General features: G+C 43.0%; 1 long non-coding RNA gene across 1 annotated transcript; it reads right to left on the reverse strand.

Annotated features, from left to right (window-relative positions):
- Positions 1-8196: 8196 nt before the first annotated feature.
- LOC109931872 lies at positions 8197-15991 on the reverse strand. The gene is made up of 4 exons (XR_007261371.1): positions 15655-15991; positions 12992-13250; positions 11240-11420; positions 8197-10700 (listed from the first exon to the last, which is right to left on the reverse strand). It is a non-coding gene; the product is annotated as an uncharacterized LOC109931872 (long non-coding RNA).
- Positions 15992-24319: the final 8328 nt, after the last annotated feature.

The following is a 24319-nucleotide window of genomic DNA, read 5'->3' on the forward strand; positions in this document are numbered from 1 at the left end:
GCTCAGGTCTGCGCTCCCCTGGCACTTAAAGTTTTATAACAAACTGTAGCTTATTCGGAGTCCGATGGTCAGGCAGAAGTTCCTTCGCACAAAGACTCTCAGTGCTACTCAGGCTTGAAGTATCCCGCTCACTGCCCCAAGTAGCAATGTTGTCTTGCACAGTTAAAACATGCCGCACCTGGGTTTTTTGAGTTATAAAACCACCAACCCCCCCAACGTGGTATTTCTGCTGTGTAGTAGTCCAACTTCCATTTCAGTTTATGGTTCCAGAATTAAAAAAAAGTGTGGCTCTCATATTGCATTTAGTATATCATATCATATCACATGACATGTTAACAAGATCCTACCCACTTTGGATTTGTTTTATCATTCTCAGGTTTTATTTTAATGAAGTAATGACTGGGAATAAATTTGCAGCTTACTGCTGCAATGTGAATGTTGCAGGTCAGACACCTGTTAAAGAAACTGCTTGATATTCCTTTCCAGACAGGAAACTAAATGGACTTTGTGACAAATGCCCAAACTAGCATCAGTTTTGCAATCTGATGAAAGCGAAGGAAGCCAAACAACTCCACAAACAGTCAGTATCATGTGAAATCCCAATAATGACAAAGTGCAACTGGATGTGTCTGTGGTGAGCAAATCTGCAGGAAAATGCAATATTCCATCACTTCAGTTGCAGAGTGAGAAAGAAAGTGAAATACTTGGAAACAAGAATTACAGTTGTGGAAGGTTCAAGTGGAAGTGTTGAATAAACATGATTTTCTTTTTGCAGGGAGATTTGAGGATTGCAGCCTTCCCACTGGAGAAAATGTCAAAACGAAACATTCCTTTTTCTTTCGAGTCACCTGTCCATCCATCAAGCAAACAATTGAAAAGTTATACAGACATTGGATATGAAATTCCAAACTTTCAACTTGAAGATAAATGGACCGGTTACCATTTTTTACAGTGAGGATTAATCCTACATATTATTTTAGAATTGCAGTCACTTCTGTATTTACTTAAAGGGAGCATGATATCAATATCTCTCACTCCTTCAAGATAAACCATTAAACACTGATTCAGAGTTCTTCTCCCTACTTACTGCTTTAACAGCAAGTTTATTCAGCAATGCGATAGACACCTCAGTATTCAAGAATGTCCAAACTAGAAAGGATTACATTGAATTCTGTGGGACCTTCTCACAACAGAAGGGGTTAAGGTGGGATCAATATGGGCATCCACAGAGCTGGGAGTTACTTCTCAGTGTCAGTGCTTGGAGCTGCTTCTGCAACTGTGTCAGTTCCAGACTTTCTCTGGACATGTTGAATGTTGAGGCTGAACCACATTTAGTGCTCAACTCCATTTGGGGCAGTTAGCTGAAGTAATTTCCTAACAGAGGTGGATTTATGACGCTGTAGCTTGCAAGGCTGTGTTTCAGGCGGTCCTAATACAGTTTATACTGCTCACTTCAACATCACTTGCCCCGAGGCAGTTCTTCAAAGAGGACACGCTTAGGAATTCTGTACTCATCCATGTGGGAGATATGGCACGTCTATGTAGACACATCACAACCTTTACTTTCTCCTCTTTTCAGGGATCAACTGTGTCTCAATGAATCCCAACCTTCTCAAAAGTCAAAAGGTTGTACATTCAAGTCCCAGTCTACAGGCATGCAATCCAGGTGCCACTCCAATGCAGTCCTATGGGAGTCCTGCACTGGTGAAGGTGTCATCTTCCTGAGAAGTTACTTAACCTATCCCCTCCAGCACATATAAATTATTGTATGGCCAAATTCAGAGACAAGCAGGCCAGCCCTGCCTGGTGAGCTCAGCAATATTTAACCTGTTTTTCTAATTAATCTGTTCAGAGGCATCACAGGTGAAATGCTCATTCAGTTCATGGGAGCTTGCTGTGTGCAAATTGATATTACCTACAACATAAAGATGACATTTGAAAAGTACTTAACTAGCTGTAAGGCGAGAGCAAAGCTCTTACATGTCGCATGTCATGTAAACAAATGTTCTCACTGACTTGCGCATGAAAAAAAATGTTGTTCTAAGCTTTTTCACCTTGACAAACATGCTTGTTCAGGGTTCACAATATTGTCTTTCTAAGTCATGTAACTTGTGGCTACAATTCACACTAAGTCAGCAAAATCAGTTAAAGTTGCTTCCTGATTGCTTCCTCTATGCAGTGTGCGCAGAACAATCATTTCATCTGCAACTGTTTTAAAAGCAGTCACGAAGAACATAAATTGCCCTACGAAGTGTCCTTACACTAGGTAAATACTAGCCGTAACTTTCTACGGTGAATGTAGGCGAGGGCTGTAACCATGCAGTGGTAGTGTCCTTACTTGTAAACCAGGTGTTCAGTGTTCACCGGCTTCATCAATCCTACCTGCTCCAGAGGTGTATCATAGCCTAACAGGTTGATTGACCACATCTATAACTTGCATTTACAGTGCTCGGCAGCAAAACTTTGACAACTGCAGGGAGATCTGGGCTGCTCTCCAGCCTTTGTAAGGCAGAATAACAACTGAATCCCACAAATTATTCAGCAATTCATGATGATTTGAATCTCATGGCACATCTCCACTTGATAACAGATGGTTGCTTTTTTTTTTCTCCAAACCAATAACAGTGTAGGTTATTAATAAATCAACCTATAGCATAATATGAATCCACCATTATTCTCTTGGAATATTCCAGCCTATAATTAACATGATTTTGAACAGATTTGCAGCACTGATAGATAACGTTTTGCTCAGGTTATGCTACTGTACACAATATGGATTGCAGCACTCTGAAGAAGGACCAGGCAATGTAATAAGAGTATAAAGCATTTTATATATAACCTTTGGGACATCCGTCCGATTTGCAGGTAGCATCAAACAATTGTCTGAAAGCTATCACGTCCACATCACAACAGATTAGCTGAACCCTCAAACGTATTGCAGTTCCACTAAAACAAACAGTAGAAATGGAAACCAGGCTATCGGGATCAGTAGTACAAACAATGCTTCAGTTCTGTACTACACTCAGCCCACAGCTGAAGTCAGTTCTGGTGCAAGATCAAAACTTATCCAGAAGTCTCCAGTGTTTCTGCCTGACCCTCTTAGGCATTTGTAGGATTCTGTTTTTACCTTAGAGTGGAATACCATCCAGCAACTTGCTAGTACATTCCTCTATACCCTGGGCCAGAGAGAAGTAAAACAGTGTTCTGAACAGTGATGAGCAATTGGCTACCCATGGCAATTCTCCTCTAAAGCATTTTTAAATAAATCAGTCTCTTCTGCTCAGGGGCAAAAGCAGCCCACAGGTGCTGCTGTCCTTCCTTTAATTTTCCAGTTGGATGCTGGTCTCATTGGGTTCTACCACGTAGCTGGTGGCCCACAGTCAGGTGGGTGTGAGCAACCGCCTCAGTCTACCTGCTCGGTCAAAGTGGCACATGTGTAGACTTGTACGTGGGTGGAATAAGAGTACCAGTGGGCGCGGAGTAACAATGCCAACGTTTTAATCCTCAGCCATGATGGGGAGGTGCCAGTGTTGGACTGGGGTGGATAAGGTCAGGGGTCACAACACCAGGTTACAGTCCAACGGGTTTATTTGAAATCACGAAAGCTTGGTGATTTCAGTAACCCTGTTGACAATAACTTGATGTCGTGTGACTTTTGACAATGTTTTTAATTGGGAAACACCACTTATTTTCAACCCATGTTCATGGCAAACAGATACATGCAACATCAATTGTGAATACTGAGAGTAGAAAGGTGCATAACCCATAATAAAAAAGTATCAGGCCGTCAGTAATATGAAGCCCAGTTATTATGCATCACTGGGTTGGCCAGAGGATCTCCACCAGTTGTGTACATTTCAATGCTGAGGTAGAAGATTCAGTTGTGCCAAGAACAAGAAACAAGAGTTGGCCACTCAGCCCTTTACGCCTACTCCACCCTTCAATAAGATCATGGCCGATTTGATTTTATTCTCAAGTCTACATTCCTGCACATCCCGATAATCTTTCATCCCCCAATAACCAAGAATCCATCTAGCTCTGCATTAAAATTTTCTGCATCCACTACCTTTTGAAGAAGGGAATTCTAAACGTTGTCACTCCTCAGGGAAAATTCTCATCTGTCTTACGGATGAGACCAGAGTCAAAGCCACATGGCGACAACAGCAACTTGCGTTTATATAACATCTTTAACCTGGCAGAGTATCCCACAGCACTTCACAGGAATGTCACCAAACCAAACTGAACTCCTAACCAACACCGTAACAAGATGTAGGATCAGGTGAGCAAATGTTTGGCCAAAGTTTAAAGCAGGAACTTAAACAAGGAGGGGTAAAGAAAACAAGGAAAAGTGGTAGAAAAGCAAGATTGAGAAATTATTAATTTAGGTGGGATATGTGCAGCGTTCTGAAGTGCCAGAATTGTAAGAGCATTTGGCATCACAAATCATTCTTCATCTGTAACTTGGGTGCGGATGTTGTAGGAAAAATACTTGCATCAGTTCAATAATGTTTACATGGTTAGGCTGAGCAAATAGACTGGGGCAGTTCTCCTGAGATGGAGCAACTACAAGCCTAACATAAAAACAGAAAATGTTGGAATTACTTAGCAGGGCTGCTAGATCTGTGGAGATCAGTTTTCTGGTGTGACACTTCTACAAAACCCAGGCAAACACACATGCTTCACTTTAGTTAGTGACTGATTCAATGAAGTGCCAGATTTAAGGCATGTAACCAAGACCTCATCACTTTGTTGAGTTGAGCATTAATCCCATGGCACCATTCCAAGATGAACAGGGAGCCTCTCCAATTTCCAGGAAAACATTTTTCTCTCAAGTTAGAGCATCAACAACAGATTTTACTTACTTCACTGCTGTTTGTGGGTTCATCCCATCTGCAAATTAACCACTCAAAATGCCATCATAATAGCCAAAATGAATCATTATCTCATGAGCACTTGAGCCATGATTAGACAACGCAGAAATGCTCTGTTAAATCTCAGATTAAATGGTAATTATGTAATTTAAGCATAATCAATTAATTATGAAATATCTGAGAACTGTTTTGTTAACATTCCTGCACATCCGTATGTACTTCCTGTTAAGCATTGTGTTTAATTTAATAATATCTCACTGCATCCAGAAGGATGCAGATTGAGAGAGAGTGCTCATGAAGGCTAGGACATTGATATTCATGATGCATCGTATCCCTGCCTCTGGCAGGGCAATCTCTTCCACACATCCTCGCAATTCATATTGCCATAGTTACTACAATGCAACTCTTCGGAAGAGCTCATGTGGTACACTGACAACATCTCTGCTTTTGAGTCAGAAACTCTGGGTTCATGTCCCACTCCCAGATTTGGATGGGCACACGAATAGGAAGAGTTCAAGGGATATAGGCCAAACGCTGGCAAATGGGACTAGATTAATTTAGGATATAAGGTCGGATTGGATGAGTTGGACCTAAGTGTCTGTTTCAGTGCTGTACAGCTCTAGACTCTTAATCCTTCCAACATACAACAATGGCAGGCAGTAAAAGCGAGAGAGATTTCTCGTCAACCATGTGACACAAAGAAATTGGAGTCTCTATGATCACTTTCCACTGCTTCTGGGGCTAACATGCATATGAAAGTGTATAATGCCTTGGTAATCACTTGTGAAACTCAACTGTAGCACATCACAAAACTCCCACCATGAGGAAAATCCCACCTGGCACAATACTGAAGATCAGAAGTTCAGATTTCATTCTAACACAGAGACAGCAGCTGGATCGTCACAAAGGACATTGCTTTCCCAATGCCGAGGTGGACGTACCTGTAAATAAGGGCCAGGATGTGTTCCCCTCACCACCTCCAGCTGCTGTGTGCCTATGGATAGGCATGAACTTGTGGGGAAGTCCTACTCAAGGTTCACTTGAACGGTCGGCGAACTCTCACTGCTACTAGTAGGTGGCATTTGACCAAAGGGTTCTCCCGCACCTTCGGAAGTCAGTGAAAGGGGTGCAGGGGGAGGGGTTGAAAATCTTGTTCACCGAAGTTTAAAAAGTCAAAAGGTCCTGCGGAACAACCAAACTCTTACCCAACTGCTCAATAAATACCCTGCTGTGGGGTGAAGGTTGCAGCTTTTTAGGACGGTGAGGATATGAGAGTTGAGAAAAGCAACTTTTAGGGACAATCAATATTCAAGTTACTGCTCTGAATAGATAACATAAGCACTGGATTGGTCATATAATGTAGATTTGGTCATGTGGATGCTCAAGTTCTGCATGCACTAGTGAGGTTCCCTGTGGTGCCATGCAAGAGAAACATTTTCTCCCTTTTGGAATGCATGGGTCATTAAAGCAGATGACCCCTTGAACGTTTGCACGTGGCTGCGCACAGATGACTATTTAGCTGTTGACTTGCGCATGACTCACATGGGAAGCCCAGGGCTGTGCAACTTAAAGGAAACGGTACTCGGCAGGAGTTCAGGGTCAGCACCACGATGCAATGTTTACTTCCTGACCTAGCCCCTCTCCTTATGCCTTCAACTATTTTCTGTTGGAATCAGAGTAATTGTAATCATTTGCAAGTTTCATTGCCAGGGTTAAGTAGAGTTCGGCCGATGTTGGTCATAACTCTGGGATGAATGACGAGTTTTGCACATCTATCGTTTCCATGAGGAATGGCCATGCTCCATTCACATTTGACGTGGAAGAATTAGTAATATTTCTAAAGACCATACTGTTTCAAAGTTCACTGCCATGAACTTTACATTGTCCTGCAGTTGCCTGTTAACTCCTTCACAAAGAGTTCACGACATCCATTCTCCTTTGGAGTGGCACCAGATCTCCACTTAGCACAACTGCAATTTGGGATCTTGCAATACCCATCATCTCATGACATGAGTTTATTTGCAAACTACTCCTTTCCATTTCTTCACCACCATCCTCCCCATCCCCCACCCCCAGCTAAACGGGAAGGTGAGGAGAGCTGTCTGCTACATGCTGACAACTTGAACTACAAAACTGAAAAAAAACCCAGCAAAAACATGTTGTCCTCCAGAATATTAGCCAAAGTTTATCTTCCAAACTGATTTGATCACCTCCCAATCAACTTTATTCAAGCTCTTTTTTTTCCTTTATTCATTCAAGGGACGAGGGCATTGCTGGCTCTGCCAACATTTATTGTCTATTCTTGATTGCCCAGAGGGCAGTTAGGAATCAACCACATTGCAGTGGGTCTGGAGTCACATATAGGCCAGACTGGGTTTAGTTCCCTAAAGGACGTCAGTGAACCAGACAGATTTTTCCCGATAATGAACTCGTGGTCATCATTAGATGCTTTGTTCCAGATTTTTTTTCGTTGAATTCAAATTCCACCATCTGCCATGATTCGAACCTGGGTCCCCAGAACAGGGGTCTCTGGATTAACAGGTCAGCGATAATATCACTAGGCCATCACCTCCTCCACCTTTTTATATATTTAATGCCTTAGGTCTAGTGAATATGCTATTCAGCTGATTCCTTGTGTTGCCATTAAAAAGTGCTATATGAAGGCAGGGTGTTGCCACTGTAGAGTCAATTTTTACAGCATGGAAAGAGATCATTTGGCCCATCAAATCCATGCTGGCAATCAAGTATCCCATCTATTCTGATCCCATTTCAGCACTAGGCCTGTAGCTGAAGGATAACCCCTGCAGTTCCTCAGGTCTCCATGTGTGGCCACTATTCCAGAAAGAGCACAAAAACAAGGACTCGGCAATACCCACTAGTCAACAATTAAAGCACAGGACCACAGGTACTGGGAGATCACCTCTTATCGACTGGCCTCTTAGTTGTGTAACAAAGCTCTGGACACGCGTTCCTAATATGGTGCTTCTGCAAACAGAGTTGATGTTCTAGATATACCGTACTGCACTCTTCATCTGAGCAGTGCCACTCCCCATGGGGAAAGTGGTCAAGTTGCTCCATTCCTCAGAGGATCTCATTGAGCCTCAGAGGGAGGATGATGGCACGAGCTGGTGTGGTCTAGCTGTGGGTCTGGTCTCCTCATCGGGGTACCAGAGAATCCAGAATCGCTTTAAGAAAAGGCCTTGCACTACTGAGACAGTGTCAAGGCATGGTTTGGCGATGACAAATTCAACAAAAACCTGAAAAAAAATTGAAATTTTTACTTACTATCATTCCAATCTCATTTTCAAAGAGCCTTATAGTCAACTATCTACTCTTGTAGTAAATTTACAAAAAGGTTCTGAAAACAAATGCAATATTCGATTTGCACACAGCATGGTCTCTCAGTAACAATGAGATAAATAATCAGACTTTCGGCGATGAATAAACATTGCTCAGCTGTCAGAGATGCCCAGCTCCTCTTCATGTCATTTCCTGTCATATCCAGCGATGCAACGCACCCTTAGTTCTGCGCTGAAATGTCAGATTGGATTATGTGTTTAAAGACTGGAGCAGAGTTTGAATCCATGACCTTCTAAATCAGAGACAGAAATGTGGACCCCCTGAGTTATGACCAGCAGAGTACAACAGCATGCACACGCAAACCCAGTTGTCTAATACAATTATAACATTAAGTTTGGTCATCACTGACAACAGCAGCATAAACAAAAGGTAATTATAATTCTAATTTCCTGTAGTCAGTCAAGTGACACAGAACTAGCACAATTAGTCTTAAACATGGTACATATCCTTTATTTGCATCATTATGTTAGAAACACCGAATTATAGAACAGAAGAAGCCATCATGTCTTGGTGAAGATAGGTGTTGTTCCCCAATCATTATAACCGATTTCAAATGGTGCTAGATAAATACATAGACTCCAAACACCAAGGGAAATCGGTCATCCTCTAAAGGGACAGTAGACATTGTGCAGCCAAGTGGAAGAGGGATGAGAATGTCAGTCAACTTCCAGTTCTTCAAGAACAAAGTTATTTCGGCAATAGTAACAACTATAGCGGTAAAGACTCAATGAATTTTAGTCATATTTAACATCACATGTACTCATTGACCATGTGCCATCCAAGTTGTATTATTAAGATCAATTACACATTGATACTTGTTAGAATATCAACAAAGGCCCTGCAAACAGACAAGCATTTTCTGATGAAGGGTCTAGGCCCGAAATGTCAGCCTTTCTGCTGCTTGGCCTGCTGTGTTCATCCAGCTCTGCACCTTGTTGTCAAGCATCTGGGAGGTTCCACAATAACTCGTGGATGCACCAGAAGCTGCTCAGGCATGTTGGCCAAGGGAATGAAACCCTACCCCCACTGGGTCTCAGTGAATACAAAAACAAGGGGGTGCCAGTGGCCTGAGCATCTCTCTCTTTGCCTACAAGATGGTTACGTGCCTTCCACACGAGCTGTCCACAGGTTTAGGGACAAGATGGCACAGCTGGTATCTATTAAATCAAAAGGGTCAACTCTAATAAAACAAAACACTCGATCCTAACCCAATCAAATGCCATTCCCTTGCACAAGAATTACCCATTGCTATTAAAAGTCACTGGCTCTTATATCCAACACCCAATTGTATGAGTGCCCAGAACAATAAAAGGGATGGCCCTTAAATGTCCAGCAGCAGTGTGAGAACATGTGGAAACAGTGGGGGCAGAAACTATGGGAGTTCAGAAAGATGATATGCAGGTGTTTTATGAGCAAATTAAAAATAACAAAACAATTCCCTGAAGGGACAAACAAAAAGGCCTTTTCAGCACAAGGAAGCTTGCCTTGCCTTCATCAGAGATGTAAAAACCCTGAGCTGAAAAATCAAACAAAAAAAAATGTCAGATCTATCAGTACAGCTAGCTGTTGAAACGCAGAGGGAGGACAAAAAGGAGGCCATAGTCAGTGAGGGAGAAAACAAGCAGGGCTATACACCATCACACATAAAACCTCTGCTTTCCAGGCAAGCAGATGGCTCAATAGGCCGCCGAAAACAAATCAGTTCAATCTGTCGACACTATGGTTCTGCACCACAGCCTTCGGTCTTGCACCACAGCAGGGGAGCCATTCAAACATGACATCAATGCGCTGGGTGTAACACACTGGGGACTTGTGTCTCCGCTTATAAATCAATCAGTGACACTGGCCACAAACATGCAGGGATGGGAGATCAAAATCAGGGACACCGGTTCTGAACGTGTCTGCTACCTCCAACCTGTCACATGTTTGGACTTACTCATTCTGCCTGCTGCACACTGCTTTAATGGAGCACTTCATTCACAGTGTGAACACATGGGCAGACCTGCCGTCAAACAGCATTCACTTCATGGGCAAGCAAGCGAGAGAATGTGAAAAGGAGACAGTGAGAGAAAATAGGAGAGAAACAGAGGGAGGGAGAGAAGGAGGGAGGGGTGGGAGAGAGGGGGAAGGAGGAAGGGAGGGAGGAAGGGAGGGAGAAGAAAGGAGGGAGAAAGACAGGAATAGACAGAGAGAGAGAGACAGGAAGGAGAGATAGAAGAGGGTGTGCACAAGCAAGCATATACCCATGAGATTAAGCTCAAAAAAAGTAAGCAAGTCAAGTCTGAGCTTGAAAACTAGGAACTACAGGCACGTTTCACACCAGCTGGACAAATAGCTTGTTTTCCACTAAGCTCCGGGCATTTCAGGGTTACTAGGCTATTTGGCAGAACGACCTTTTCTCCAGCTTTAGAGTGGTTATTGTTGCGAGATCAATAATACGCAGGAGAGGTATGGACAAGCTCTCTGTATCTGGGGGGGAAAGAACACAGACTTAACTTTCTGAGCAAGGTCACCAGTATTTATTTCATAAACCCTCTACCCAATCACTTTGATCCTTTTAGCAACTTTGAACTGCCTTGGTACTGAACACAAAAATCATCAAGATGACTACGGTTAAAAATGTAAAATGACGAAACTCGCTATTTATTCCTGCCTGCTTTATCAAGTTTGGTCTTCAGCCAGAGCAGATTCAAGTGTGATGCAAACCTTTCTCCAAGAACACTGATTTCAAATGGTGCTAGACACAGCTCAGTTAAATCTAAACCACCATATGGAACCAGCTTCCTGGAGAAGCTCCAGGGTTTTCTTCAAACATTATCCAAGATAAATGTCCATTCCATCCGCAGAAGTCTACATCCAACTCCAGAAGAGTTTGCAAGAGGGGAGATCGGGGAGAATATTACAACATTGGTACAAAAGGCAAAAAAAAACTCCCCTCTGAATGAAAGCACTTGCTTAAGTGATAAATAAAACAGGTGCAAATTTAGAACAACTTGTTATTATCTCACCGTTTACATCCTAGAAAAGCAAAGCCCATTTCATTGTGTGGGTGAGGGAAGAGAGTGTGACCTGGTCCTGTCCTTAGGAGGACAGCAAGGGGTTGCTAGGTCAGATCTGAAACTTGATCAAGTCGGTGAGCCGCCACAGACAAAATCATTTCCGTGACAAATCGGAGGAAGTCCATGAAGCCTTGAACAAAATATAAAAGGACACATAGGGTTACAAAACAGAAAATTAAACTCCAGTCTGCTCGCTTCTGAATTATTCAATCTCTCTGCAAGTCTCATACACCTTCCTATCTTCCATTATACCTTTCTGAAGGGTTCACTCAAACACCATGACTAACTCTCCCCACAGCAACCCCCCTACACCCACCACGTCTTCAATTTTGTCTTTTTATTACCTCTCCCGCAATGGAAGCGTTGGACTATAAAATTCAGAAACCTGTGCAGAGGAGGATGTTGAGGAAGGGGGCTACAGTGGTCACTTGCTGCCTTTATGTGCTGAATACATTGAGAGCGCAGTGGTGTACCCACCATGTCACTGGATAAGTATCCCAGTTAATACTCTGGGAGCATGGGTACAAATCCCACAGTGGCAAATGGAGAGATTAGAAAGTAGACTGGTTTAATGGTGACCAGTGCCAATTGTAAAAATCTATCTGGTTCACTAAGGTCCTTCAGGGAAGGGAATCTGTCGTCCTTACTTACTCTGGCCTACATGTGCCTCCAGACCCACAGCAATGGGCAATAAATGTCAGTCTAGCCAGTGACGTCGACAACCAGTGACCTAATTGAAACAAAGTATAATCTGAGAGAGAAAGAAGGATGAGGCACTGGGATTCTGCAGGAGTGGAAATTCAAGAACTTAGCAACAACACAAAAGGCTGGTTGGATCACATGGTCCATGTGGCTCCTTATGCAGCGAGCATAAACCAGATCAATTTGTGGGACACAAAACAATCGCATATTCTCAAATCAACCCATAAATTGACAAGCTACATAAGTTACTTCAAATCCTGCTGAATAATTTCAATACTTAAGCTTGATTAGCAGCATAAACAAATAGCAGAATTCAAAATGAATTACATGATGGCAACAATCCAAATGCGTTTCTATTTTGACAGCATTTGCCAAACAAACACCCAATGGTTACTCTTCATGGACATTCAGAGTCAGGAACAGGAAAGCTGGGTTGGTCAGACTTCACTGTCCAAGCTTGCCTCGTGAGGAAGGCTCCCTCTAGCTGTGCCTCCATTGGCATCAGGGCCACGCCTGGTAAACCAGGGGCTACTGTGTTATCTGGCACCAGATCCGTTGGAGGATACGAAACTAAAAAGGGGCAAAACAGCCAGCTCAAGAGCCATCGGCTTGAAACATTAACCCCATTTCTCTCTCCATACTTAGTACCTGACCTGCTAAGCACTTCCAGCAGTTGTAATTTTTTAAAAAATCATTTCCAGCATTTCACCCAATTTGTGTGTTTTACAAAGGGGAAGGATGGAGAACAATCACACCAAACAGGAATCAAGTGGATTGCACTCTGGCTTTCCAATGACAGGTTTTGTATATGATGTTACATCAGAAGTGCTACAGAATCACTACTGTCCGACACACATTATATTGGTCTGATAGTAAAACATTTGATAGATAATTATACACACACACACACACACACACACATACATACATACATACACACACACACACAAGATATCTCTACAAGATCAAGACTAGAAGGTAAAGGCTTTCTGTTTATACCTTTTGCAGCTTTCTTGCAACACATGAACCATGACTGGATAATTAGCGTTGCCTACTCAAAGCTAACCAGTGCCATTGAAATCATCCACCCAGCAACAAATCTCTCTATTTTTCTTCCAGTGGAGGTCTGGTTTCCCGTACATTTCCGCAATATTAATTGTAGTGTAAATCTCCAAAATCTCCTTCAACAGACGGAACACTACTTCTGGTAAGTAACAAACACTTGTGGATGAGCAAGACTCTCCGAGGTTACAGGTATCTATATAGAGGGACAAAGAGACAAAATACAAATATGAAAGGCATAATGTTCTGTGAGCATTTACAGTGGAATGCTTATCATACTTTTAGGAATTCCTTCATTCATACTAAACGTCTCAATCTCTCCACTAAATACAAACACATCAATAGCTGTAAAAGTGGCAAACAAAGGGTTTGTTCACAAACAATTCAGTATATTATTCTGCCAGTGTAAGATTAATCACCGAGAAAAAAAATGAAATAATTGGACTGGCAAAAAGGAAAACGTCTCTCAGAAAATTTCAATCTGCATAATGTGTTGGAGAAAAACACAAGGTCCCCTTTGTTGGTCTAAATGTTTATCACGAGGTTTTTACTTGTGAACGGGAATGGTGGCGTTGTGGTCATGTCACTGGACTAGTAACCCCAAGACCAAGCTAGCACCCTAGGGACATGGGTTCAAATCCAATCACAGCCAGTGGTTGAATCTAAATTCAACAAATAAATCTGGAGAATAAAGCTAGTATCAGTCATGGTAACCACGACAACCATTGGTGGTTGAGGCATTCAAGATTATTTGGATGATTATTTGGAGGGAAATATTGTGTGTGGGGAGGGGAGGGAGGAAGGCAGGAAATTGGCAGCAGTTAATGATGTTCATTTTGTAGATACGATTGGCCGAGTGGCCTCATTGTACACTGTAGGACCTCACCAGCCAAGTGTCGTAAAAATCCATCTGCTTCCCTCGTGTCCTGTAGGGAAGGCAATCTGCTGTCGTGATCTGGTCCAGGCCACGTGACCCCCGAGCCACAGCAACGTGACCGACTCCCAACAGCACTCTCCCACCTATCCGCTCCTCCCACCTCACTGACCAACCCCCAACCCCACTTCCTACCTACACTCACCTCTACTAGCCTCATTCCTGTCTCCTTGACCTGTCAGTCTTCTCTCCCACCGACCCGCAACCCCCTCCTCACTGACCAACCCCCATCCCAACTCCCTATCCACACTCACCTTTACTAGCTTCATCCCTGCCTTCTGGACCTGTCCGTCTTCTCCACCTATCTGCTCCACTATCCACCTTCTAACATCGCCTCCCCCTCTCTCTCCATTTATTTCAGAGCCCCCTTCCCCTCCCCCATTTCTGAAGAAGGATCCAGACCTGAAACGTCAGCTTTCCTGTTCCTCTGATGCTGCCTGGCCTGCTGCGTTCATCCAGCTCCACACTGTGTTATCTAGCACTCTGATATGGCCCGGCAAGGCATACAGGAATTCAAAAGGAAATGAGGGACAACAAGTGCTGGCAACACCCACATTCCTGGGAAGAATAAAATATCGGTCAACTTCAAGAACAATGGTTCTCCTTCTGGCTCAGGACTGAGAGTAGTGGATAAAATAAGTGGCAAGTATTTGCAGTTGAGGGAAAACTAGATAAGGGAGGGAGAGGGGAACAGAATGATACACCAAGAGGTATTAAACAAACCGAGTGGGAGGAGGCTTGTGCAAAGACTAAATGCTGGCAGAAGGCCCAGTGAACTCTGAGCTGCAAATTCCTTTGAAGAGGAGAAATAGCAATGAAAATGAACAGGCTCTCTCTGACATTGCCTGCATCTTCACTAGCTACAAGGGTACAGTTAAAGCCAGCATATTACTGCATCTCAGGCAGCATCCTCCTCCATTTTTATCTTGGAATTTTTTTGGAGACAAGCTTCAACAATCTTCTGCCTCACACGCCCAATCCTGTGGTTTGGGAATAAAATTATGCTGTTGAAAATGAGAATGGTCACGAATGTGGGCGATGTTATCTATAATGCACAGGTTTTCCTGTCGAGTAAAACATACATGCACAAAACATTCAAACTGACAACACCCAAATTTCGGAAAGATCCCACGTACAAAATATTTTATATCGAGGTGAGGGCAGGCAAGGTGTGGCTATAAACAGATATGCGAATCAGGACAATCTTTCAGTACCTGTGCAGATGGGTGAGAATTTTATCGTTAAATAGGTTTAAAGGAGATCCTTGCATTCAATGCTTCTCTCGCTTAGATAACAGGAGAAACATAGGAATTCAAGATTATAGCTCAGAAGCCAATTTCTTGGTACTCCTAGGAAATGCACGGATCCATAATTCTGCGAACAGTGGGGACAAAGCACACTGACGCAGCTTGCTCATGACCCACACCAAAGATGCACCAAATGCAAAATGTTGATTATGGGATTTGAATCTTTCCATGCTGGCAAGCTTATATGAAAAGACAGGCGCATCTCAGTCACAAAATGTACCTGTGTGTACAGCCACCAACAAAGGCTTTGCAAAAAAAAAAAGATCCTTGGAGGTGCGAAATAATAGTCTACAGTTCTCAAAGTTTAAAGAATGAAGTATTTTTCATAAGTGAAACATTGAATCTGAATAAAACAGTACCTTAAGGAAGAAGTGCCTGTTACACTAACATTTCCTTCGCTGATATTCCTCAGGCCATCTTCCTCTCTCCCAACTAATACATCTACTTAAAAAAAAAGTGAATCAGTTTCCATAAAATGTGAAGATCTCCTGAGATTTGCACACAAGCAAATCACAATGTTTAGGAAGGGAAAAAAGACACAAGGCAGGAACAGGTTGCTCCACGTTGTGCTAATAATTCTGTCTCCGAAGATTTAAGTAAGAGCTAGGTGTCTGTGTGAAGAAATGCAGAAAAACACCATTCCATGCCCATGCTCTGCAGAAGTAGGTACCCGATACAAGTTCTGGCAAGAGAAACTTAAAATGCCATTCTGCCAACAGGCAAGGAGCTTCTGATAATATAATTGTTATTTACATAACAGCTCAGCGCTGAAAATTAAAGTGGGAGCAGCCATCTACATTGACCTTCATAAATTAAGTTTGCAGTATTTGGAATGCAGTTAATTAGGATCCATTTGTGTTGCAGCTCTGTCTCAGGGGGTAGGCTCTGCTTCAGAAGCTGTCCTATGGTGTGCGTGATAACAGTAGAATATAAACAGAGAATGGTGGAGAAACAGAGCCGGCAGCTCATGTTGATGACCTCGCGTCAAAACTGGGCAGAGTTAGATATGTAGTTAGATGTATGGCAGGTTTAACTCAGTGCAGAAGTAAGGAGAAGAAGACTGGAAAAGATGGTACGTCAGGCTTAAAATCCAAAGCATCTCTAAGTACTTGCAGGTCTGAACTTGAATGCGTGTGGGATAAGAGGTAGGTGCAGACCATGAGAGCTGGGTCTGGGGAGGTCAAACAGGGAAATATTACAGCAAATTCGGCTACAGAACAGGCAAGGTACAACCAACAATTTCAATAATTATGCGCTTGTTACAAGTGTGGCAGGTAGGTGATGCTGTGGATTTGGTGTTGGGTAGAGTGTGGGCTCTCAAAAGGTAGCATCGAAAGGAGGGCTGTGAAAATACTCAAGAGTTAAAATTAGCCTGAGTGAGCTGCCAGGATGGGAGATGCAGATCAAAGGCTTGGGTGTGGGGCATTTGATGGGAAGCTGACAGTGCTGGCTTTGGTGCTGTGTTTGAGAAAAAAAAAATTGTTCAGGCATGACTTGACGTCAGCTAAGGAGACAGACAGCACAGCATGGTCATAATGAGTGGTCAAGCACTGGGTGCCAGAAATGCCATTTTGTCAGCACATACAGGTTGGCAATGTAGTGCTTACACTGCTGGTCCTCTGGTTTCTGCCAGTTTCTGCTTACATTTGGAACATGGAGCCAGTTATTGGCTGAACACATAAGCAAGGAGTGGTTTGGACCTTTATTACAAGTCTGAGAAAATGCTGCAACCTTTCAATTGGTTTTATTACATTCAACAGGTTGGTTCCATATAAAAGAATGCCTTTTGGCCCAAGCAGCACACGCTTGGATTTTCACAGACACAGTGCAGACACTCAGTACACATGCTGACCCGAGACTCCATCGTCACCAGTAGTCTTGTGAGATGACTGTCATAACACCAGCCGCTAATTATACAAAACATCCCTTATTAGAGCGAAAATCTTCCTTCAAAGTTCAAGATTTGCACTTTAAAAGAGACCGAGCCAAAAATCCATTAGAAACATCTTTCTAAACACCTACTCCCACTCCCAGACAATCACAGCTTACATCAACTGCTAGCCTCGTTCTCATGCCATCCACTGCTCCCTGGTATATGCCAAGGCACGCTGTGGGTAACATATCAAAAGTGCAGTGCGCTGTCAATACACTCTTCTGATTTGCCGCACAGCTTTTGCACAACAACTACGAAACAAACAAGTCCTACTTCATTTTATTCCAGCTGTGTACTACATAAATACAGAGCTGACATTGTGTGTGTTATACAAGGTGACATTTTGACCCCCACTGGTTTTCCAGCACAAAGTTCTTAGGAATGTGTTGAGAGAGGATGAAACTGAAATTCAAAGCTACGTCCTCTCTCATTGCTTTGGCCTTTGCAACTAAAATGGGAGTAGATCAAGGCAACACTACAATCTGCTGACTTACAACACAGGCAAAACAGACTGACCACATCTGTTAATGCCACAAAACACTTCAGGGACAAGACGAAACAATTATATCTCAGTTTTAAATCACAGCTCATTCATGTGTTTGTGATATGATCTCATCATGTTTTAACTGGCTTGTAAATCAAACCATTTGTTTCTCATGCTGTCATGTTATTATAATGAGGCAGAGTGATAAAGAGAAAGTCAGGACAAGGCAGAGAGCGAGTGAGCCCTATTGCTAGGGAGCAGGGGGAAAAGATGCACATCAAGACAGCAGAGAAACGGAGAGAATGAAAGGAAGGGGACAATGAAAAGAGAAGAGAAAGGAAAGAAAGAGGGAGAGATGAAAAGTAACCGGTTAAGAGGGAAATAAAGGGAAGGGAACAAATACTGAGGGGAGAGAAATAAAAACAGGAGTGAGAAAGCACAAGAAAGTAAACAGGAAGTTGAAAGCAAATATAGAAATGGATAATTATTATCATGAAGCATAATTCATTACAAGAGGAATTCACAGTGAGTTACAACATGAAATGTAAAGTCACCAGAATTGACAGAGAGATGTCAGGTGAGGGGCAAAGTTTAGAAGGAGAGTCCTCCATGGTAACTATTTACATTTAATTTGTTGGTGGTTTTAAATCAGTTTAATCTTGTGCTATGCTTTAGACTCGACTGCAGAAAAGGAGGAGCATCTACATTAAACATGGCTTAAGGCCATAAAATATACGAACAGGTGTAGGCAGCTCAGCCCATTGAGCCTGCTCCACCATTCAGTAGGATCATGGCTGATCCAATATTCCTCACATCCACTTCCTTGCCCTTTCCCTATATCCCTTGATTCCCCAAATGATCAAGAATCCATCGATCTCAACATACAGATACACAAAGAAACTGATCCCACAGCTCTCAACAGCAAGGAACTCCAAAGACTTTCAACTCAGAGAAGAGATCCCTCATCTCGATCTTAAATTGGAACCCCCTTTATTCTGAGACAATGCCCTCTGATTCTAGGCTTTCCCAAGAGGGGAAACATCCTCTCAGCACTTATCCTGTCAAGCCCCTAAAGAATCCTAAATGTTTCAATGAGATCACCTCTCATTCTTCTAATTTCCAGTGAGCAGAATCCCAACCTGTTTAGTCTTTGGTCAGAAGACAATCCCTCTGTACCAGGGATCATCCTAGTGAACCTGCTCTGAACTGCCTCACAATGAAATGCTGTCTTTCCTGAAATAAGGGGACCCAAACAACTCTCAATACTCCAGATGTGGACTCACCAGCACCTTCTTAAACACATTTCAATTTTCAAATGGTCAGCCCATTATGGCACTGTCACTGCGTGGTCTTTTGGCAATAAACACCACACAGGAAAACCTTAGTGTGGTGCAGCTCAATGATCTCTTATCCCATTTCCATTTGTTGCAAGTAGTTGTGACTGAAGTGAAAGTTGGAGTTCAAGTGTGACTTTAAACTGGATTTCAGTGCAAAAATGAATCATCCCTAACTCAAGCTGCTTAGCACATTGTCCATCATCATTCACACTGCAGTTCAATTGTGTTTCTCCACGATTTCCACATACCTTTCATTCTATAGCACTCGCTAAATTGATCCCACAGCCAGAGTCTGTAACCAATGTTACCGCCAAGTATTCTGGTTGCCCCTTAGCCATTTAATGGCCCAACAAGCAGTAAATCCCATGCAATTTTTGTCCTCCATCCTGGAAGCAGTCCCAACTCTGTTCTGCCAGTCAGTCAGTCAGATTGGCACTAACTGGGTCCAGACCCAGCAACTGCAGTGGCCAGGATTGAGATTACAGGCCATCCCAGGGGTGCAGGATCCAGGCCTGTACAGGCTCCCCGGGAATGGGGCTAATGCGTGCGTGCACCAGGGAGGTTTGGGGTGGAGGAGGGGGCGGGGTTCTGGGGGAGCAGAGAGAATGCTCACAGAGACAATAACTTGTTGGACGAACGCCAAAACGTTGGCAGACGTCCACTGAAAACCTTCCCAGCCCAGGCATGAGAAGGGCCACTTTCTGAGCGGGCCTCCCACCTGCCCCTATAGTCATCACACTAGCCTGAAAATTGTGGCTGGGTGGGAATGAGCCCTCAAAATGAATATGAATTCACCACTTAAAACCCTCGACTGGACCCAGAGTGAGCCAGCTGAAGGTTTGGCTGCCCCACTGTGAAATGAATCAGCAGCGGTGAGACCACAAGCCAGCTCCTTTCCTACTGCGCTGTCGGAGATCAGCTAGCTCAGTCCAAACCTGTCATTAAACGGAGGAACCCCCTCATTTGTGAAATGCAAGTAGTTTGGAAGCATTTGCTTCGTTGTCCATTGGAATGGTGATCAAATGAGAGATGAGACACCCTGACCTGGTGAGGGTCTCCCTGCAGTGTAGCTCAATGCCTGAATGAGGCAGAGCAGCAGCAGAGATGGGAAGGAAATGAATCCCGAGCTCCAGATCCCATCACTGCTTGGGACTTTGATCAGGAGATCAACGACCAGGAGGTTGAGAATCAACCTGCTCTGTCAAAAAGAGCCAAGGCAGAAACCTGTAACCCTGAGCAGATATCATCCTCAAATTGAAGGGCAGCCAAATACACAGTTCAGTAATCCACTGAATGTTGTGTTTGTCTGAGACTGAATCATGAAGCACCACTCCAGTCCATTCCCTACGGTCCACTCAGACTGCCTGCTCTCATTACCATCTGCAGAAAGACCAACTCACTGTCACTGTGCTACAATCCAAAGAAAGAACAAAAATTAAGTAGTAATCTAGCAGCTGGCATTGGCAATCTTCAGACCCTGATGCAATGCACTCTCCCTTACTATAAAGAGAAATTCACCATTTGGCTCCAAATATTTGAACCCTGAAGGGCTGCAGGATATAAATGGTTTGACTAATGAACAAACAGAGCTGCTTTGTAAGAATGGATTGTTGGAAATGTGGTCCTTTGTATTGCCATTTGTGTCAGAAATGCAATTATATTTGTTTTCCCATGTGCTTATCTGATAGCAATGATATTGGGTTTAGTCATTTCCCGGAGGAATGAGGACATGTTGTTAAGGATGTTGCTCATCCCTCCATTGCTTCACATATTCTTGGTAATTGATCCAGTATGTCATTTATTTGTCTAACAGCTGAAGATTTAACTCAATGGTAAAAAATGTTAACTGTGTGATGTGCTGATAAAATAAAATTTACAAAGGCAATGAGATGGGAAGGCAATTATGGTCAAGGGGAATACATCCATAACACATCGGAACATCACAACATGTTCAGTTATCTTGGTTTCAAAAATACTTTGGAGTTCTTGCTCTACGCACTTTCAAACAAACGTACAGAGTCAGAGCAGAAATCAGTCAGACTATCAAGCCCTTGAATAAGGTTATGATAGCTCACGTATTCCATTAACACAAGTGGGCAAAACAATGTTTGATGGAATTTCGTGCAGATGAAGTGTAAAACATTAGCAAAAGATAAAAAGGCAATCAGCAATTCCATGAACGGTATTGAAATAGAGAAGGGTACAGCTTAAAGACGTCCTGGGTTGACTGCTCGACTTTATGAGAATGGTCCCAGGAAGGAAACACTCCAGTTATGAGGATAAACCGGAGAGGAGAATACAGAGGGGAAATCTGATAGAAGCTTTCCAAATCATGAAGCACCTGGACAGAATGGATTGTGAGAATCTGTTCCCACTCAAAGGATTGGGAGCCAGAAGGCACAGTTGTAAAATGTTTTACAAAAGAAGCCAATGTGAGGTGAGAATTTTTCTGTCACCCAGTGAGTAGTTCGGGTATGGCATGCACCACTGCTTGGTAGTGTGGTGAAGGCAGGTTCAATTGGAGCTTCTAAGAGGGCATTGGATGACTCTTTAGATAGAATTAATGTGATTGGCTACGAGGAAGGGCAGAAGATTGGTACTAATTTAAAATGCTCAGAGAGTCAAGGGAAGACAATAGGCCGAATGGCCTTATCTAGCACCATAACAATTCTGAGATTCTACTACCAACCATACAACTTAGCAACTAACAGCTATTAGTATTCTGAACTATGCAGTCAACGTCAGAGGAAGTTGTGATCACTTTTGGTTAGGTCAGCTAATCAGTTCTGGTCACAAAAGCATAAGGGAGTAATCCCAGTAATAAATAAAGTACAAATGCTAGTATTGGAGGTGGTGGTGCAGACAAGATAGAAGCTGATAGAATGTCAAAACTCTGAACCTTGAGGAAAGACAGAAGAAATTTGCAGCAGGATTTTCACAAGACTGGAACACACGTAGCTCTGCAACGCCCGCTGGCATGCCAATTTGCTGCTGCCTGGTCACATCACACCAGCAGTTTCAGGAAGGCCAAGGCAGAACGGTTAACCAGCTGCAAGTGTGCCCTTTGGTCATGAGTGATGACCTTTGCAAAAAATCACCGATCCCAACATGGTGCCAAGTTGGGATCCACATTTGTCTCAAAAACAGAAAACGTAGCTCTCGAGATTTGCAACCTTGCAAAAGGAGGCATCCAAAAGCTCATCGCCAAGTACAGGTTACAATGAGGAATTTATTCCACAGCAAGACAAAGTATGAATGGAGACTGGTTCAAACTATGGAAAAGGAAAACAAGGTTCAGGGCTGATATATTGCCAATTTCATGTCGCAGAGCGATCAATATGTAGAACAGCCTTTCAGATAATGGAAGTAAAAACTTTGGAATCACTTAAAAGTCACGAGTGTCTTTCTGGACGATGTATAAGCATGGTCGACCTGCATGTTCCCTTCTCGTGAGCTCAAACCCATTGTGCATTTTCAAATCTGTTTATTATTTCCATTTGTGGCTGGGCCATGACTTTGTTGTACCAGAATGTAAGACCAGAAATATCTGCCTGGTCTGCAGTGGCAATATTTATCTACTGGTCTTAGGTTTGACGCAGGAGTTCTGCACAAATAGGGGCTAACCAGGAAACGTGTAATCATACCCAGTGGTGCTGATATTAATTTGCAAGGGTAAGTTATGGCATATCACTGTGGATTCATCCAAATCTCATACCAACATGGCAATTAGTGCACAAATCAATCTCCACCCTCTATATGGACAGCACACATCTCTTATGGTATTTCAACTGTAAAACAGATAACTGTTCCACTGCTACCTGCCCACTCATCACTGAGAAAGATCCTTGCATCTAAGGAAGATTGGATACTTCCGATTTACTGGAGCTAAGAAAGTTTGTCAAGAGAGGATTAACGTGATTTAGAAGCAGGGTTTGGCAGCAACTTAGAGATCAAGGACTGCATTAAAAGAGAAAATAAAAAGTACTGTCATTAAATTCTGTACCCCACATCCTCCTGTTCACCATTATTAAGCGAGGAAATATCTTGCCTACAATTGTTACAGTCAGTACACCGCACTGCAACCTGTTTGTGTGCTAGACCACAATGGCAGCTGGAGACGGCCTGTCTCGCTCACCCATTACAAAAATGGACACAGCAGTGAATCACTAAAGTGGCTTTTATCCAAGTGACACTTGTTAGTAATTCCTTCCCAGGGAACGCCAAGCACCAATACACCGATCAGCAGCGTCCAGGTCAGTGAATCGCTTCCTGCTCAATCCCTTCCCAGTGGCACCATTTTTCAGGAAACAAGCTTCCATCCTGACAAGTCTCTGCATTTTACGGAAAAACATCCAACGAGATCCAAACTTACTCAATACAAGTCTGGGGCAGCAACAATGGGCATTTTCCTCAGACAATATTATACATCACTCGCTACAGGGTGCGAAACTTACTCCTGATGGGTGACCTCATTAATCTGTACCTATTAAAAATCGCTCAGGCAACTCATCCAAAATACAGATCTTAAAAAAAGCTTCCTTAAATTGTATGGACTCTGTTTGACTGGGCTGACTAGCATGTTGCAAATGCCCCGAAGTCAATTTGGAATAGGCAATGAACAGTGGTCATAGCGACAATGCCTTCAGCCCTTGAGCAAATAAAAGTATTTCTGGTTATGTTAAAGAGAAGCTGAAGGGCCCATCCACCACCAAGAGTCAGAATGTAAAAGGCTGGTGATAGCAAACCAAAAAGTGTGAAGTTGCAGAATAAAGTATGGGATTTGTTCATTTGCCGGATTCCCAGAAGCAATTGGCTGGTTTGCTACATCTTCGTTAGTAACAGGCCAACTCAGTAGGGTATTTGAAAGTCTGAAATTTCTATGTTGCTTCATGATTATGTACCTGCTCCAACTCACTGCAGATGGAATTAGATTAAGTACCTATAACCCTGGGCCAAACGCAGTATGAGAGATTACTTCACACGTTAGCTAAACAGTCAAGGAGAATGGTACACACCAAAGTCTTTTCAGGATCTTGGCAAGGGGAACAAATAATAAACCTACAGAGTCTGGGTCTGTTATATACCCAACAGAATGAAAGGCGGGGAATGAGGACATGTTGGATTCTGCTTTCTATAATTTACATTCTGCAGTTTCACAGCGACAAACACTGAAGCCATGTTAACATTCTGGGCAGGCATCAGTGTAAACCCACACAGACCAACTCCAACAGAGACACATCACTGGTGGGGGGGATGAAAAGAGAGACAGA

The sequence above is a fragment of the Rhincodon typus genome, unplaced genomic scaffold (assembly GCF_021869965.1).
Source record: "Rhincodon typus isolate 14 unplaced genomic scaffold, sRhiTyp1.1 hic_rhity00002456, whole genome shotgun sequence".
Classification (NCBI taxonomy): Eukaryota; Metazoa; Chordata; class Chondrichthyes; order Orectolobiformes; family Rhincodontidae; genus Rhincodon; species Rhincodon typus.